Source organism: Oncorhynchus masou, chromosome 24 (assembly GCF_036934945.1).
Source record: "Oncorhynchus masou masou isolate Uvic2021 chromosome 24, UVic_Omas_1.1, whole genome shotgun sequence".
NCBI classification, from domain to species: domain Eukaryota; kingdom Metazoa; phylum Chordata; class Actinopteri; order Salmoniformes; family Salmonidae; genus Oncorhynchus; species Oncorhynchus masou.
This window is the reverse complement of record NC_088235.1, coordinates 28728515-28747026: the sequence shown is the minus strand read 5'-3', so window position 1 is coordinate 28747026 and position 18512 is coordinate 28728515. Positions and strand designations below refer to the sequence as shown.

The following is an 18512-nucleotide window of genomic DNA, read 5'->3' as shown; positions in this document are numbered from 1 at the left end:
CCGCTCCTCAAACTAGGCTCTATGTGCTGTCTGACAGGTGGTAGGCTACACCGCTCCTCAAACTAGGCTCTATGTGCATGTGATAAATAAGATGCCTAATGGAAATACACAGGTGGCAATTTAATTATGCAAATTAACCTATCCGATAAGCATGACCGGTCAAATGTATTTTCGGCGGCTTGCCTATTAACCTCAAGGGTACGTGGGACGTCCCACTTGACCAACATCCAGTGAAAGTGCAGGGCGCCAAATTCAAACAAATCTCATAATTAAAATTCCTCAAACATGTATTATACACCATTTTTAAATATATATATTATTTTGTTTGTTTGTTGAATTTACCCCTTTTTCTCCCCAATTTCATGGTATCCAATTGTTTTAGTTTAGCTACTATCTTGTCTCGTCGCTTCAACTCCCATACGGGCTCGGGATAGACTAAGGTTAGCGCGCACTACGCCCGCCCCGCCACAGGAGTCGCTGGTGCGCGATGAGACAAGGATATCTCTACCGGCCTAACCCGGACGACGCTAGGCCAATTGTGCGACGCCCCACGGACCTCCCGGTCGCGGCCGGTTACGAGAGAGCCTGGGCACGAACCCAGGGTCTCTGGTGGTACAGCTGGCGCTGCAGTACAGCGCCCTCAACCACTGCGCCACCCGGGAGGCCAGGGACAACCATTTTAATCCCACCACAGTGTCCGATTTCAAAAAGGCTTTACAACAAAAGCATACATGCGATTATGTTAGGTCAGTACCTAGTCACAAAAAACACAGCCATTTTTCCAGTCAAAGAGAGGAGTCACAAAAAGCAGAAATGGAGATAAAATTAATCACTAACCTTTGGTGATCTTCATCAGATGGCACTCATAGGACTTCATGTTACACAATACATGTATGTTTTGTTCGATAAAGTTCATATTTATATCCAAAAATCTCTTTACATTGGCGTGTTATGTTTTGCCTCTAAAACATCTGGTGAAAGTGCAGAGAGCCACGTCATTTTACAGAAATACTCATCATAAATGTTGATGAAAATACAACTGTTATGCATGGAATTAAAGATATACTTCTCCTTATTGCAACCGCTGTGTCAGATTTCAAAAAAGCTTTATGGAAAAAGCACAACATGGAATAAACTGAGTACGGCGCTCAGAGACCAAAACAAGCAATACAGATACCCGCCATGTTATGGAGTCAACAAAAGTCAGAAATAGCATTATAAATATTCACTTACCTTTGATCTTCATCAGAATGCACTCACAGGAATCCAAGTTCCACAAATGTTAGTTTTGTTCGATAAAGTCCATTTATGTCCAAATACCTCCTTTTTGTTCGCATTTAGGACAGTAATCCAAATGAGCAGGCTCAAGGTCCAGACAAAGTAAAAAAGTTATTACAGTTCATATAAACATGTCAAACGATGTATATAATCAATCTTTAGGATGTTTTTATCATAAATCTTCAACCAGGGAATTCCTTTGTCTTTAGAAATGAATGGGAACGGAGCGAACTCTCACGGGCACACGCCTGACTGAGCACATGGCCTTCTGGCAGACCCATGGCTCAATCAGCTCTCATTCTCTCCTACTTCACAGTAGAAGCCTGAAACAAGGTTCTAAAGACTGTTGACATCTAGTGGAAGTCTTAGGAATTGCAATTTGACCCCACAGACACTGTATATTGGATAGGCTAAGTTTTGAAAAACTACAAACCTCAGATTTCCCACTTTCTGGTTGGATTTTTTCTCAGGTCTTTGCCTGCCATATGAGTTCTGTTATACTCACAGATATTATTTTAACAGTTCTGGAAGCTTTAGTGTTTTCTATCCAAATCCACCAATTATATGCATATCCTAGCTTCTGGGACTAATTAGCAGGCAGTTTAATTTGGGCACGCTTTTCTCCATGGGAGATAAGGCTACATGAGTCACTGCCATATCATTGATACAGTGGGTAGCCTAACTAATTCAGATAAACAGGTGGGGTCTTTCTCCACTTTACTTTTACAAGTCAGCTTAGAAATTGACAAGATATTAACTATTTAAAATACAACATTGGGTCTCATGGTCCCCTTCTACAGTTGGAGTCAGAAGTTTACATACACCTTAGCCAAATACAATTAAACCCAGTTTTTCACATTTCCTGACATTTAATCCTAGTAAATATTCTGTCTTCGGTCAGTTAAGATCACCACTTTATTTTAAGAATGTGAAATGTCAGAATAATAGTTGAATGACTTATTTCAGCTTTTATTTATTTTATTACATTCCCAGTGGGTCAGAGGTTTACATACACTCAATTAGTATTTGGTAGCATTACCTTTAAATTGTTTAACTTGGGTTGAATGTTTCGGGTAGCCTTCCACAAGCTTCCCACAATAACTTGGGCAGATTTTGGCCCATTCCTCCTGACAGAGCTGGTGTAACTGAATCAGGTTTGTAGGCCCCCTTGCTTTTTCAGTTCTGCCCACATACTTTCTATAGGATTTAGGTCATGGCTTTGTGGTGGCCTCTCCAATACCTTGACTTTGTTGTCCTTAAGCCATTTTGCCACAACTTTAGAAGTATGCTTGGGGTCAATATCCATTTGGAAGACCCATTTGCATCCAAGCTTTAACTTACTGACTGATGTCTTGAGATGTTGCTTCGATATATCCACATAATTTTCCTCCTCATGATGACATCTATTTTGTGAAGTGCACCATTCCTTTCTGCAGCAAAGCACCCCCACAACATGATGCTGCCACCCCCACAGCATGATGCTGCCACCCCCATGCTTCACGGTTGGGATGGTAATTCTACAGCTTGCAAGCCTACCCCTTTTTCCTCCAAACATTATGATGGTCATTATGGCCAAACAGTTCTATTTTTGTTTCATCAGCTCAGAGGACATTTCTCCAAAAAGTACGATCTTTGTCCCCATGTGCAGTTGCAACCCATAGTCTGGCTTTTCTATGGCGGTTTTTGAGCCGTGGCTTCTTCCTTGCTGAGGGGCCTATCAGGTTATGTCGATATAGGACTAGTTTTACTATGGATATAGATCCTTTTGTACCTGTTTCCTCCAGCATCTTCACAGGGTTTTGCTGTTGTACTGGGATTGATTTGCACTTTTTGCACCAAAGTACGTTCATCTCCAGGAGACAGAACGCGTCTCCTTCCTGAGCGGTATGACCGCTACGAGGTCCCATGGTGTTTATACCTGCGTACTATTGTTTGTACAGATGAAAGTGGTACCTTCAGGCGTTTGGAAATTTCTCCCAAGGATGAACCAGACTTGTGGAGGTCTACAATTTTTTTCTTCTGAGGTCTTCATAGGAAAATAAAAAGAATCAGTCATGTCAAGCAAAGAGGCACTATGATTGAAGGTAGGCCTTGAAATACATCCACAGATGCACCTCCTATTGACTCAATGATGTCAATTAGCCTATCTTCTAAAGCCATGGCATCATTTTCTGGAATTTTCCAAGCTGTTTAAAGGCACATTCAACTTAGTGTATGTAATTTTCTGACCCACTGGAATTGTGATACAGTGGAATAATCTGTCTGTAAACAAATGTTGGAAACATGACTTGTCATGCACAAAGTAGATTTCCTAACCGACTTGCCAAATCTATAGTTTGTTAAGATGCTCCTCTGTCCTCTACTCGTAACCTGTATTAATGGCACCTGTTTGAACTTATTATCAGTATAAAAGGCACCTGTCCACAACCTCAAACAGTCACACCCCAAACTCCACTATGGCCAAGACCAAAGAGCTGTGAAAGGACACCAGAAACAAAATTGTAGACCTGCACCAGGCTAGGTAAGCAGCTTGGTTTGAAGAAATCAACTGTGGGAGCAATTATTAGGAAATGGAAGACATACAAGACCACTGATAATCTCCCTCGATCTGGGGCACCACGCAAGATCTCACCCCATGGGGTCAAAATGATCACAAGAACAGTGAGCAAAAAATCCCAGAAGCACACGGGGGGACCTAGTGGATGACCTGCAGAGAGCTGGGACCAAAATAACAATGCCTACCATCAGTAACACACTACGCCGCCAGGAACTCAAATCCTGCAGTGCCAGACGTGTCCCCCTGCTTAAGCCAGTACATGTCCAGGCCCGTCTGAAGTTTTTTAGAGAGCATTTGGATGATCCAGAGGAAGATTGGGAGAATGTCATATGGTCAGATGAAACTAAACTATAACTTTTTGGTAAAAACTCAACTCGTCGTTTTTGGAGGACAAAGAATGCTGAGTTTCATCCAAAGAACACCATACCTACTGTGAAGCATGGGGATGGAAACATCATGCTTTGGGGCTGTTTTTCTGCAAAGGGACCAGGACGACTGATCCGTGTTTAGGAAAGAATGAATGGGGCCATGTATCGTGAGATTTTGAGTGAACCTCCTTCCATCAGCAAGGGCATTGAAGATGAAACGTGGCTGGGTCTTTCAGCATGACAATGATCCCAAACACACCACCTGGGCAACGGAGTGGCTTCAAAAGAAGCATTTCAAGGTCCTGGAGTGGCCTAGCCAGTCTCCAGATCTCAACCCCTTAGAAAATCTTTGGAGGGAGTTGAAAGTCCGTGTTGCCCAGCAACAGCCCCAAAACGTCACTGCTCTAGAGGAGATCTGCATGGAGGAATGGGCCAAAATACCAGCAACAGTGTGTGAAAACCTTGTGAAGACTTACAGAAAACGTTTGACCTCTGTCATTGCCAACGAAGTATTGAGAAACTTTTACTATTGACCAAATACTTTTTTCCACCATTATTTGCAAATAAATTCATTAAATTCTACAAAGTGATTTTCTGGATTTTTTTGTCTGTCATAGGTAGACTTCAACTATGATGATAAATGACAGGCCTCATCTTTTTAAGTGGGAGAACTTCCACAATTGGTGGCTGACTAAATACTTTTTTGCCCCACTGTATATCAACGGGCACTGTCTTTTTCAGTAGGAGAGGGAGAGACTATGGCTGCCCAAGCTCTGTTACGCACACCTGACGCGATGTTATCTTTCTCGCTCACTTTTCAAAATAAAAGCCTGAAACTGTCTAAAGACTGACACCTTGAGGAAGCGATAGGAAAAGGATTCTGGTTGATATCCCTTTAAATGGAGCGAAGGCAGGCTATGGAACATGGAGCTTTCAAAATAGAAGCCACTTCCTGGTTTGATTTTCCTCAGTTTTTCACCTGCAATATCAGTTCTGTTATACTCACAGACAATATTTTGACAGTTTTCTATCCTAATCTGACAATGCATGTTCTAGCATATAGGCCTGAGAAATAGGCCGTTTACATTGGGAGCGTTATTTTTCCAAACATAAAAATAGTGCCCCCTAACTGAAAGAGGTTATTAACAAGAAATGTGTGCAGTGGTTGAAAAACAAGTTTTAATGACTCCAACCTAAGTGTGTGTGAACTTCCGACTTCAACTGTTTGTCCTTCATCTGTTTCTTGTTAAGCTTTTTCCCATCCTGGAATCAGAAACCCTATGGGAATCTTTGGGAGAGAAGAGAAATGTATTACAATTTAGCATACATACCAGTCAAACACGCCAATAATATGGCTTGAGATATTCAGATGAGGCCTTCATTCCTGGAATAAATAGCTAAATTTACCACAAATCATCAGGGTTTTAAACGTGGAGCCAGACATCATTGTAGTTGACCATTGATCTGAAAACCAACCGTTCTGGGAAAGAGAAACAATGTATCACACCTAAGTGAGAAAATAAGTGGTGTATCTGCAACCATTGAAAATAAGGTTGCATAGGAGTGGCAAAGCATCGCGGTGCTTGAGGCGTCACTACAGACTCGGGTTTGATCCCAGGCTGTGACCGGCAGTCCCATAGGGAGGTGCACAATTGGCCGTTGTCCGGGTTAGCGGAGGGTTTGGCTCGGGGGCTTCACTCAGCTCTGCGCTCTAGCGACTCCTTGTGGCGGGCCGGGTGACGCCTTGTGCAGGTTGACTTCGGTCGTCAGTTGAACTGTGTTTTCTCCCACACATTGGTGCAGCTGGCTTCCCGGTTAAGCGGGCGGGTGTTAAGAAACTGTTTGACGTTTCATGTCGCGTCATGTTGGGGAGCCTGTTGGGGAGTTGCAGCGATGAGACAAGATCGCAATCATGAAAAAGGGGTAGAATACAAAAAAGGAACATAATACTGTTCCATTATGATACATAAGAGTTCAATATTATACGCATTTGTAAGTGCTTTTATAAATGGTTAATAGCTGGAGGTAAATAGTGGCTCACTATTTGGCAAGCACAAACTGGCTATAGCACTACTATAACCCATTTATGAATGTTTTGTAATGCATTTACAAATGACTAACCATTAATCAGTTAAATATTAACACTTTACAAATTGAACATTACGATTTTTCATAAACCTATAGAGTACATAAATCAAACAAACCACTCACTGATGGATTGATTCTGTTTTCCTGTGTGTAGCTCCATCGTCCGGCTGGGACGGTGGCTCTCCCTCGGACCCCCCGGTGGACAACGGCACTGCAGCCTGGGGGAAACCTACTGAGACCCCTACCGGCTGGGAAGACCCTGGGAAGACCACCTCTGGCTGGGGAAACCCCTCACCCAACCCCATCAAATCTGGTAAGGGAGCCAACTACTGTAAATCAAAGATATGATGGCTGATTGTCTAACTATAGGTACAGTGTAGAGGTCGACCAATTAATCGGAATGGCCGATTTCAAGTTTTCATAAAAATTGGAAATTGGTATTTTTGGACGCCAATTTTTATTTTTTTACACCTTTTATTTAATCTTTATTTAACTAGGCAAGTCAGTAAAGAACACATTCTTATTTTCGATGACTGCCTAGGAACAGTGGGTTAACTGCCTGTTCAGGGGCAGGACGACAGATGTTCACCTTGTCAGCTCGGGGGATCCAATCTTGCAACCTTACAGTTTTTTTTTTTTTTAAACCTTTATTTTACTAGGCAAGTCAGTTAAGAACAAATTCTTATTTTCAATGACGGCCTAGGAACAGTGGGTTAACTGCCTGTTCAGGGGCAGAACGACAGATTTTGTACCTTGTCAGCTCGGGGATTTGAACTTGCAACCTTTCGGTTACTAGTCCAATGCTCTAACCACTAGGCTACACTGCCGCCCCAGTTAACTAGTCCAACGCTATAACCACCTGCCTCATTTTATATTTTATTTATCTCTTATTTTACCAGGTAAGTTGACTGAACACGTTCTCATTTGCAGCAACGACCTGGGGAATAGTTTCAGGGGAGATGAGGGGGGGATGAATGAGCCAATTGTAAACTGTGGATTATTACGTGACCGTGGTGGTTTGAGGGCCAGATTGGGAATTTGATATTACTAGTTTATCTAGCGTGTCCTGCATTGCATATAATCTAACTGAGCATACAAGTATCTGACTGAGCAGTGGTAGACAGCAGCAGGCTCTAAGCATTCATTCAAACAACACTTTTGTGCGTTTTGCTAGCAGCTCTTCGTTGTGCATCAAGCATTGTGCTGTTTATGACCTCAAGCCTATCAATTCCCGAGATGAGGCTGGTGTAACTGATGTGAAATGGCTAGCTAGTTAGCGGGGTGCGCGCTAATAGCGTTTCAAACGTCACTCGCTCTGAGACTTGGAGTGGTTGTTACCCTTGGTCTGCATGGGTAACGCTGCTTCGAGGGTGGCTGTTGTCGTTTGTTCCTGGTTCGAGCCCAGCGAGGAGTGAGGAGAGGGACGGAAGCTATACTGTTACACTGGCAATATTAAAGTGCCTATAAGAACATCCAATCGTCACAAAGGTTAATGAAATACAAATGGTATAGAGGGAAATAGTTCTATAATAACTACAACCTAAAACTTTGTACCTGGGATTATTGAGCAAGGAACGTTAGCTTTCTTACACTTACACTTACACTTTCTTTCTTACACTTACACTTTACTTTCTTCTCCAACACTTTGTTTTTGTATTATTTAAACTAAATTGAACATGTTTCATTATTTGAGGCTAAATTGATTTTACTGATGTATTATATTAAGTTAAAATAAGTGTTCATTCAGTATTGTTGTAATTGTCATTATTACAAATAAATATTTAAAAAATTGGCTGACGTAATCGGTTTCGGCTTTTTTTGTAATCGGATCGACCTCTAGTACAGTGCATTTAGAAAGTATTCAGACCCTTTAACTTTTTCCACATTTTGTTACGCTGCAGCCTTAATCTAAAATGTTCAAATTAGTTTTTCCCCCACATCAATCTACACACAATACCCCATGATGACAAAGCAAAAACATTTTCTTTTAAATGTTTGTGTGTGTGTACCTGTATTTGGGGAATTTCTCCCATTCCTCTCTGCAGATCCTCTTTCTCTGTCAGGTTGGAAGGGAAGTGTCGCTGCACAGCTATTTTCAGGTCTCCCTAAAGATGTTCGATTACTCAAGGACATTCAGAGACTTGTCCTGAAGCCACTCCTGCTTTGTCTTGGCTGTGTGCTTTGGGTCGTTGTCCTGTTGGAAGGTGAACCTTCACCCCAGTCTGAGATCCTGAGCACTCTGGAGCAGGTTTTCATCAAGGATCTCTCTGTACTTTGCTTCGTTCATCTTTCACTCAATCCTGACTAGTCTCACAGTCCTTGCCGTTGAAAAACATCCCCACCGCATGATGCTGCCACCACCATGCTTCTCCGTAGGGATGGTGCCAAGTTTCCTCCAGACATGATCTTGGTATTCAGGCCAAAGAGTTCAATCTTGGTTTTATCAGACCAGAGAATCTTGCTTCTCATGGTCTGAGACCATTAGGTGCCTTTTGGCAAACTCCATGTGGGCTGTCGTGCCTTTTACTGAGGAGTATGGTTTGGCCACTCTTCCATAACGGCTTGATTGGTGGAGTGCTGAAGAGATCGTTGTCCTTCTGGTATGTTCTCCCATCTCCAGAAGAATTCTTTAACTCTGTCAGTGACCATCGGGTTCTGGGTCACCTCCCTGACAAGTCCTTCTCCACCAATTGCTCATTTTTGCTGGGTGGCCAGCTCTATTAAGAGTCTTGGTGGTTCCAAACTTCTTCCATTTAAGAATGATGGAAGCCACTTTGTTCTTGAGTACCTTCAAGGATGTACAGAAATGCAATCTCAATCGTACTCTATACTGCCCTTTCCCACCTTGAAAAAAGGAACACCTATGAGAATGCTGTTTATTGACTACAGCTCAGTGTTCAACACCATAGTGCCCACAAAGCTCATCACTAAGCCAAGGACCCTGGGACTAAACACCTCCCTCTGCAACTGGATCCTTGACTTCCTGATGGGCCTCCCCAGGTGGTAAGGGTAGGCAACCACACGTCAGCCACTCTAATCCTCAACACTGGGGCCCCTCAGGGGTGTGTACTTAGTCTGCTACTGTACTCCCTGTTCACCCACGACTGCATGGCCAAACACGGCTCCAACACCAAGTTTGCTGATGACAGAACAGTGGTAGGCCTGATCACTGACAACGGTGAGACAGCCTGTAGGGGCGCAGGGTAGCCTAGAGGTTAGAGCGTTGGACTAGTAACCGAAAGGTTGCAAGTTCGAATCCCCGAGCTGACAAGGTACAAATCTGTCTCTCTGCCCCTGAACAAGGCAGTTAACCCACTGTTCATAGGCCGTCATTGAAAATAAGAATTTGCTCTTAACTGACTTGCCTAGTAAAATAAAGGTAAAATAAAAATAAATAAAAAGGGAGGAGGTCAGAGAACTGGTGGTGTAGGGCCAGGACAACATCTCCCCAATGTGAGCAAGACGAAGGACTACAGGCAAAGGCGGGCCGAACAGGCCTCATTAACGGGGCTGTAGTGGAGCGGGTCTAGTGTTTCAAGTTCCTTCGTGTCCACGTCACCAATGCTCTATCATGGTCGACCGATTATGATTTTAACGCCGATACGGATTATTGAAGCACCCAAAAAAATGGCGATACCGATTTAATTGGCAAATTTGATTATTATTTTCTATAATATGTGTGTGTATATATGTATGTTGTAATAAATGACAATTACAAAAATATTGAATAAACAATCAACACTTAAGATTTTTATTTATTTTTTTCTTTATACTTAATATAGTACATAAAATCAATTTAGTCTAAAATAAATAATGAAATATGTTCAATTTGGTTTAAATAATGCAAAAACGGTGTTGGAGAAAAGTCAAGGGCAAGATGTGCCATGTAAAAAAACTAACGTTTAAGTTCCTTGCTCAGAACATGAGAACATATGAAAGCTGGTGGTTCCTTTTTAACATGTCTTCAATATTCCCACTTAAGAAGTTTTAGGTTGTAGTTATTATAGGACTTTCTCTCTACCATTTGTATTTCATATACCTTTGAGTATTGGATGTTCTTATAGGCACTTTAGTATTGCCAGCCTAATCTCGGGAGTTGATAGGCTTGAAGTTATAAACAGAGCTGTGCATCAGGCATTGCTAAGAGCTGCTGTTTGAATGAACACTTACAAGCCTGCTGCTGCCTACCCCCGCTCAGACTGCTCTAACAAATATCAAACCATAGACTTAATTATAATATAATTAACACAATATGGTCAAATCCGGAAACTATCATTTTGAAAACAAAACGTTTTTCAGTGAAATACGGAAACTTTCCATCGAACGGATGGCAACCCTAAGTCTAAATATTACTGTTACATTGCCCAACCTTAAATGTTATGCCAAAATTTTACATAATTATGACAAGTTAATTACGGTCTTTGTTAGGAATAAATGGCCTTTCAACAGTTGGCAACGAGCCATGCGGCCCAAACTGTTGCATATACTCTGTTTCTGCTTGCACTGAACGCAAGAGAAGTGACACAATTTCCCTAGTTAATATTGCCTGCTAACATGAATTTATTTTAACTACATATGCAGGTTTAAAAATATATACTTGTGTACATTATTGCAACGATTGTACTCTTTTTGAAATGTGCTTTTGTTAAATAACCCGTTTGGCGAATTTGAAGTAGGCTGTGATTCGATGATAAATTTAACAGGCACCACATTGATTATTTGCAACGCAGAACAAGCTAGTTAACTACACATGGTTGATATTACTAGGTTAACTTGTGATTATGTGAAGATTTTTTTGTGTGTATAATGAGTTTAATGCTAGCTAGCAACTTGTCTCCTTGCAGCCACAAGGTCCTTTTGACACTGCACTCGCTTAACAGGTGTTCAGCCTGCCACGCAGTCTCCTCGTGGATTGCCATGTAATCAGCCATAATCGGCATCCAAAAAGGCCGATTACCTGTTATGAGAACTTAAAATCTGCCATAATTAATCGACCTCTAGTCCAAACACACCAAGACAGTCGTGAAGAGGGCACGACAACACCTTTTCCCCTTCAGGAGACTGAAACGATTTGGCATGGGTCCCCAGATCCTCAAATGATTCTACAGCTGCACCATCGAGAGCATCCTGACTGGTTGCATAACTGCCTGGAATGTGAAGTGCTACAGAGGGTAGTGTGTACATGCCAGTACATCACTGGGGCCAAGCTCCCTGCCATCCAGGACCTAAATAATAGGCGTGTCAGATGAAAGCCCATAATTCAATCACCCAAGTCATAGGCTGTTTTCTCTGCTATTGCACAACAAGCGGTACCGGAAGGCCAAGTCTAGGACCAAAAGGCTCCTGAACATCTTCTACCCCCAAGCCATAAGACTACTGAACAATTAAGCAAATGGCCACTGGACTATTATTGACCCCTCCCCCTTCCATTTGTTTTGTACACTGCTGCTACTCACTGTTATTATCTATGCGTAGTCACTTCTTCCCTTCATACATTTACAAATGACCTAACCTGCACCCCCGCACACTGACTCTGTATCACCTGTATGTTGAGTTTATTTGTTAATTTTTCTTAACCGGCAGTGCAGTTCAAGAAGAGTTAAGGGCGTGGAAGTAAGCTTTTCACTGTAAGGTCTGCACTTATTGTATTCGGCTCGTGACAAAGTTTTGATTAACCTCTAGCGTCGCGCAATCCCGTATCCGGGAGCGTAATCATAGCCTCAAGCTCATTGGCATAACGCAACGTTAACTATTCATGAAAATCGCAAATTAAATGAAAGAAATATATTCACTCACAAGCTTAGCCTTTTGTTTAAAAAACTGTAATCTCAGATTTTCAAAATATGCTTTTCAACCATCGCTATACAAGCATTTGTGTAAGCTTATTGATAGCTAGCATAGCATTAGCCTAGCATTCAGCAGGCAACATTCTCACAAAAACAAGAAAAGCATTCTAATAAAATCATTTACCTTTGAACAACTTCGGATGTTTTCAATGAGGAGACTCTGTTAGGTAGCAAATGTTCAGTTTTTCCAAAAAGATTATTTGTGTAGGAGAAATCGCTCTGTTTTGTTCATCACGTTTTGGCTAAGAAGAAAAAAGAAAATTCAGTCATTACAACGCCAAACTTTTTTCCAAATTAACTCCATAATATCGACAAACATGGCAAACGTTGTTTAGAATCAATCCTCAAGATGTTTTTCACATCTATTCAATGATAAATCATTCGTGGCAGTTGTTTCTCCTCTGAAGAAAATGGAAACATGCACGCAGCTGGAGATTATGCAATAATTTCGACGGAGGACACCAAGCGGGCACCTGGCAAATGTAGTCTCTTATGGTCAGTCTTCCAATGATGTGCCTACAAATACGTCACAATGCTGCAAACACCTTGGGGAAACGACAAAGTGTAGGCTCCTTCATTCCTGGCGCATTCACAGCCATATAAGGAGACATTGGAACACAGCGCCTTCAGAATCTGGGCCATTTCTTGTTTGAAATTTCATCTTGGTTTCGCATCAGTTCTGTGGCACTCACAGATAATATCTTTGCAGTTTTGGAAACGTCAGTGTTTTCTTACCAAAGCTGTCAATTATATGCATAGTCGAGCATCTTTTCGTGACAAAATATCTTGTTTAAAATGGGAATGTTTTTTTTATCCAAAAATTAAGAGCGCCCCCTATATCGAAGTAGTTAAGACTGTAACAAAATGTGGAAAAGGGAAGGTCTGAATACTTTCCAAGTGCTCTGTATAGCATAAGTGTAGCTGTGTAACGAGTCACCCTTGCAGAGTGACATGGTTTTGTCTCCCAAAATATCCAGACAGTCAAAGATTTGCATTATCATCATAACACAGCATTTTGTTAATATTGCATTATGTTTTTATGGTGTAATAATGCTACTCATTGTTATGTCCCTAGCAGGTTCAAAGTCTATGCAAGAAGGAAGCTGGGGTGAGGGCGACCAGGGCTCTGTGGCGGCCTCTCGTCACTCCAGCTGGGAGGAAGAGGAGGAGGGAGGTGGAGGGGTGTGGAGCAGCGCTGGGTCCCAGGGTAGCAGCTCTTCCTACAACAGTGGGGGCTGGGGCCAAGGTCACGGGGGCAAGAAGCCCAACAAGGTAGAAAAGCATTCACAATGGGGGGAGGTTTGTTTGGTTGTTGCCTCATTCAAATACTTGATAGGAGTTGGAATTTTGATGAGGTCTTCTGATTTGAAGATGACTTTGTTTGACAATGTTTGTGCCAGAATAAACTACTGCTATAAATGTTATATCTGTATGTTTTTGTCTCAGGCTCCACTGAAGAGTGGAGGAGGAGACTCCTGGATGAACCCCATGAATAAACAGTTCTCCAACATGGGGCTCCTGGTAAGTTTCAAAGCAAATACAAGGTTTAGGGTCCATGGTCAGGCATAGGTTGTGTTTTGAGATACTGGACATAATGGGAGATGTTTTGTTGTGGCTATTACAATGACGATGTCATGCCAAGCAGGGCCTAAAATTTACTTTTTGGTCCATAAACCCGGCTGGTAGATTGCAAAAAAAAGACACGATCCTGTCTTTCAAAGATAGTTCTTAAAAAGAGATCTTCATTATAAAGGGTTTAAACACTGTTTCCCATGCTTGTTCAATTAACCCCTCAAACTAAGTAGAGAATCAATCTTCAGGATGTTATTATCATATATATCCAATAACGTTCCAACCGGATCATTCGTTTTTGTCTACAGAATAATGGAACGCAAGGCGATCTAATGAATACTGCACGTAACCAGGAACTGGCATTCTGCCAGACCAGTGACTCAAATAGCTGCCATCCGGTCTCACATCACACTAGAGGCTTCATTCCACGTTCTACTGACTGTTGACATCTAGTGGAAGGCGTAGGAAGTGCGAACAGATCCATATCTTATTTGGATGTGAATAGCCGATGAGTTGAAAATCAACCAGCCCCAGAATTTCCACATTCTGTTTGGAAGTTTGCCTGCCCTATGAGTTCTGTTATACTCAGACATAATTCAAACAGTTTTAGAAACTTCAGTGTTTTCTATCCAATAGTTATAAGAATATGCATATATTAGCATCTGGAACAGAGTAGGAGGCAGTTCACTATGGGCTTGCAATTAATCCAAAGTGAAAATGCTGCCCCCTATCCCTAAAAGGTTACCTTTTTAAGATATTAAACCTCTTGAAACTCCCCATCCCGGATCCGGAATCGTGACTAAAGCCTCAGGCTCATTAGCATAACGCAACGTTAACGATTTCTGAAAATTGCAAATAAAATGAAAATAATGCATCTGCTCTCAAGCTTAGCCTTTTCTTAACAACACTGTCATCTCAGATTTTCAAAATATGCTTTTGAACCATAGAAATTGACTAATTTGTGTAAGAGTATGCAAAGCTAGCTTAGCATTTTGAGTAGCATTTAGCACGCAACATTTTCACAAAAACCAGATAACCAAATAAATAAAATCATTTACCTTTGAAGAGCTTCAGATGTTTTCAATGAGGAGACTCTCAGTTACATACCAAATGCGCAGTTTTTCCTGAAAGCGTCTGTGTGTAGGAGAAATCGTTCCGTTTTGTACATCGCATCTGGCTACCGAAACGAACCGAAAATTCAGTCACCTACAACGTCAAACTTTTTCCGAATTAACTACATAATATCGACCGAAACATGGCAAACGTTGTTTGGAATCAATCCTCAAGGTGTTTTTTCACATATCTCTTCATTGATATATCGTTCGTGGAAGCTTGCATTCTTCTCTAAATTCCATGGAAAAATACTTGCAGCTGACTTTTGCGCACCAATTTCGGCGCAGGACACCGGGCGGACACCTGGTAAATGTGGTCTCTTATGGTCAATCTTCCAATGATCTGCCTACAAATACGTCACAATGCTGCAGACACCTTGGGGAAACGACAGAAAGGGCAGACTTACTCCTCTCGCATTCACAGCCATATAAGGAGACATTGGAAAACAGAGCCTCAAAAATCCTGCTCATTTCCTGGATGCCGTCTCAACTTGGTTTTGCCTGAAGCTCACGTTCTAGGGCACGCACAGAAAATATCTTGGTAGTTCTGGACACGTCAGAGTGTTTTCTTTTGAAAGCTATCAATTATATGCATAGTCAAGCATCTTTTTGTGACAAAATATCTTGTTTAAAACGGGAACGTTTTTCATCCAAAAATGAAATGGCGCCCCCAGAGCATCAAGAGGTTAACAGCTTACAGCTGGTAAGCAATTTAAGGTCACATTTATGAAAACTGAAGACACAAAAGAGGCCTTTCTACTGACTCTGAAAACACCAAAAGAAAGATTCCCAGGGCCCCTGCTCATCTGTGTGAACGTGCCTTAGGCATGCTGCAAGGAGGCATGAGGACTGCAGATGTGGCCGGGGCAATAAATTGCCGTACTGTGAGATGCCTAAGAGAGCGCTACAGGGAGACGGGACAGACAGCTGATCATCCTTGCAGTGGCAGACCACTTGAAACAACACCTGCACAGGATCGGTACATCCTAACATCACACCGGGACAGGTACAGGACGGCAACAACTGCCTGAGTTACACCAGGAGCGCACAATCTCTCCATCAGTGCTCAGACTGTCCGCAATAGGATGAGAGTGGCTGGACTGTGTGCTTGTAGACCTGTTGTTGCTGGCGAGGACCTGCCTTATATCACCTATGGGCACGAACCCACCGTCGCTGGACCATACGGGACTGGCTAATAGGCCTGTATTCTGGAGCTGGATCAATATGGAGGGTCTGTTGTCTGGGGGCGGTGTCACAGCATCATCGGACTGAGCTTGTTGTCATTGCAGGCAATCTCAACGCTGTGTGTTACAGGGAAGACATCCTCCTCATGTGGTACCCTTCCTGCAGGCTCATCCTGACATGACCCTCCAGCATGACAATGCCACCAGCCATACCAAACTTTATTTGTCACATACACATGGTTAGCAGTTACTGCGATTGTAGCGAAATGCTTCTGCTTCTTGTTCTGACAATGCAGTAATAACCAACGAGTAATCTAACCTAACAATTTCACAACAACTACCTTACACACAAGTGTAAAGCAATGAAGAATATGTACATAAAAATATATGAATGAGTGATGGCACAGAGCGGCATAGGCAAGATGCAGTAGATGGTATCGAGTACAGTATATACATATGAGATGTGTAATGTAGGGTATGTAAACATATATAAAAGTGGCATTGTTTAAAGTGGCTAATGATACATTTTTCATCAATTTTTAATTATTAAAGTGGCTAGAGTTGAGTCAGTATGTTGGCAGCAGCCACTCAATGTTAGTGGTGGCTGTTTAACAGTCTGATGGCCTCGATAGAAGCTGTTTTTCAGTCTCTCGGTCCCTGCTTTGATGCACCTGTACTGACTTCGCCTTCTGTATGATAGCGGGGTGAACAGGCAGTGGCTCAGTTGGTTGTTGTCCTTGATGATCTTTATGGCCTTCCTGTGGCATCGGGTGGTGTAGGTGTCCTGGAGGGCATGTAGTTTGCCCCCGGTGATGCGTTGTGCAGACCTCACTACCCTCTGGAGAGCCTTACGGTTGTGGGCGGAGCAGTTGCCATACCAGGCGGTGATGCAGACCGACAGGATGCTCTCAATTGTGCATCTGTAAAAGTTTGAGTGCTTTTGGTGACCAGCCAAATTTCTTCAGCCTCCTGAGGTTGAAGAGGTGCTACTGCACCTTCACCACTCTGTCTGTGTGGGTGGATGTGATGTGTACGCCGAGGAACGTCAAACTTACTACCCTCTCCACTACTGTCCCGTCGATGTGGATAGGGGGGTGCTCCCTCTGCTGTTTCCTGAAGTTCACGATAATTTCCTTTTATTTTGTTGACGTTGAGTGTGAGATTATTTTCCTGACACCATACTTCGCAGGCCCTCACCACCTCCCTGTATGCCGTCTCGTTGTTGTTGGTAATCAAGCCTACCACTGTAGTGTCGTCTGCAAACTTGATGATTGACTTGGAGGCGTGAGTACAGGAGAGGGCTCAGAACGCACCCTTGTGGGGCTCCAGTGTTGAGGATCAGCGGGGTGGAGATGTTACCTACCCTCACCACCTACTTGTTCTGTGCGTGATTTCCTGCAAGACAGGAATGTCAGTGTTCTGCCATGGCCAGCGAAGAGCCTAGATCTCAATCCCATTGAGCACGTCTGGGACCTGTTGGGTCGTAGGGTGACGGCTAGCCCCCCTACAAAAATGCCTGGGAACTTGCAGGTGCCTTGGTGAAAGAGTGGGGTAACATCTCACAGCAAGTACTGGTAATTCTGGTGCAGACCATGAGGAGGAGATGCACTGCAGTACTTAATGCAGCTGGTGGCCACACCAGATACTGACTGCTACTTTTGATTTTGACCCCCCCCCTTTGTTCGGGGACACATTATTCCCTTTCTGTTAGTCACATTTCTGTGGAGCTTGTTCAGTTTGTCTCTGTTGAATCTTATGTTCATACAAATATTTACACATGTTGAGTTTGAAAATGAACACAGTTGACAGTGAGGACGTTTATTTTATTTTATGGAGAAAACAAACTGACTATGCCTAATATTTATAAAAAATGTATTAGTAGGAAGTAATGTGATACATTGCTCAATTTCATTACAATGTTTGTGACGTGAGTATTTCAATCAAAATATCAGATGAGTTAAAGGGTGAGAGGATACCTTGGTAATGGTGTCACTGGAGTCTCAAGTGTGTCTGTGTGAGATTTTGGATCTGACTAGTAGTAAACAGCATCTCTCCGCGATCAATTGAAGCAGCAGACTCAAACTAACATTGAAAAACAACCGACCTTGTGATCAAAGCAATCTAAATGGCCAAGAAACACGAGGACAAAGTCTCACTTTGTAGATTTGAGTAAATTAGACCAGCTTTTATGCCTGTGCGCAGTGCCTCCAAAAATGAGTCTATCAGCACACTACACAAAGCTCCCTAGCCAGGCACTGTTGCTGCGCGAGGTGGTTTATATATTCATTTTTCTTTGTGCGATTAGCAGCTATGCAACATAACCGCAGAAATGCTCTCAAAACAAGCTACTGTAGGGCCTCCTGAGTGGCGCAGTGGTCTAAGTAGACGCGCCACTACAGGCCCAGGTTCGGTCCCAACCCGGCTGTATCGCAACCGGCCGTGATTTGGAGTGCCATAGGCGGCGCACAATTGGCCCAGCGTTGTTAGGGGAGGGTTTGGTCGGGGGG

General features: G+C 42.7%; 1 pseudogene; it reads left to right on the top strand.

Moving 5' to 3' along the window:
• LOC135511992 (trinucleotide repeat-containing gene 6B protein-like) overlaps positions 1-18512 on the top strand; it is a 55358-nt pseudogene that overhangs the window by 15265 nt on the left and 21581 nt on the right.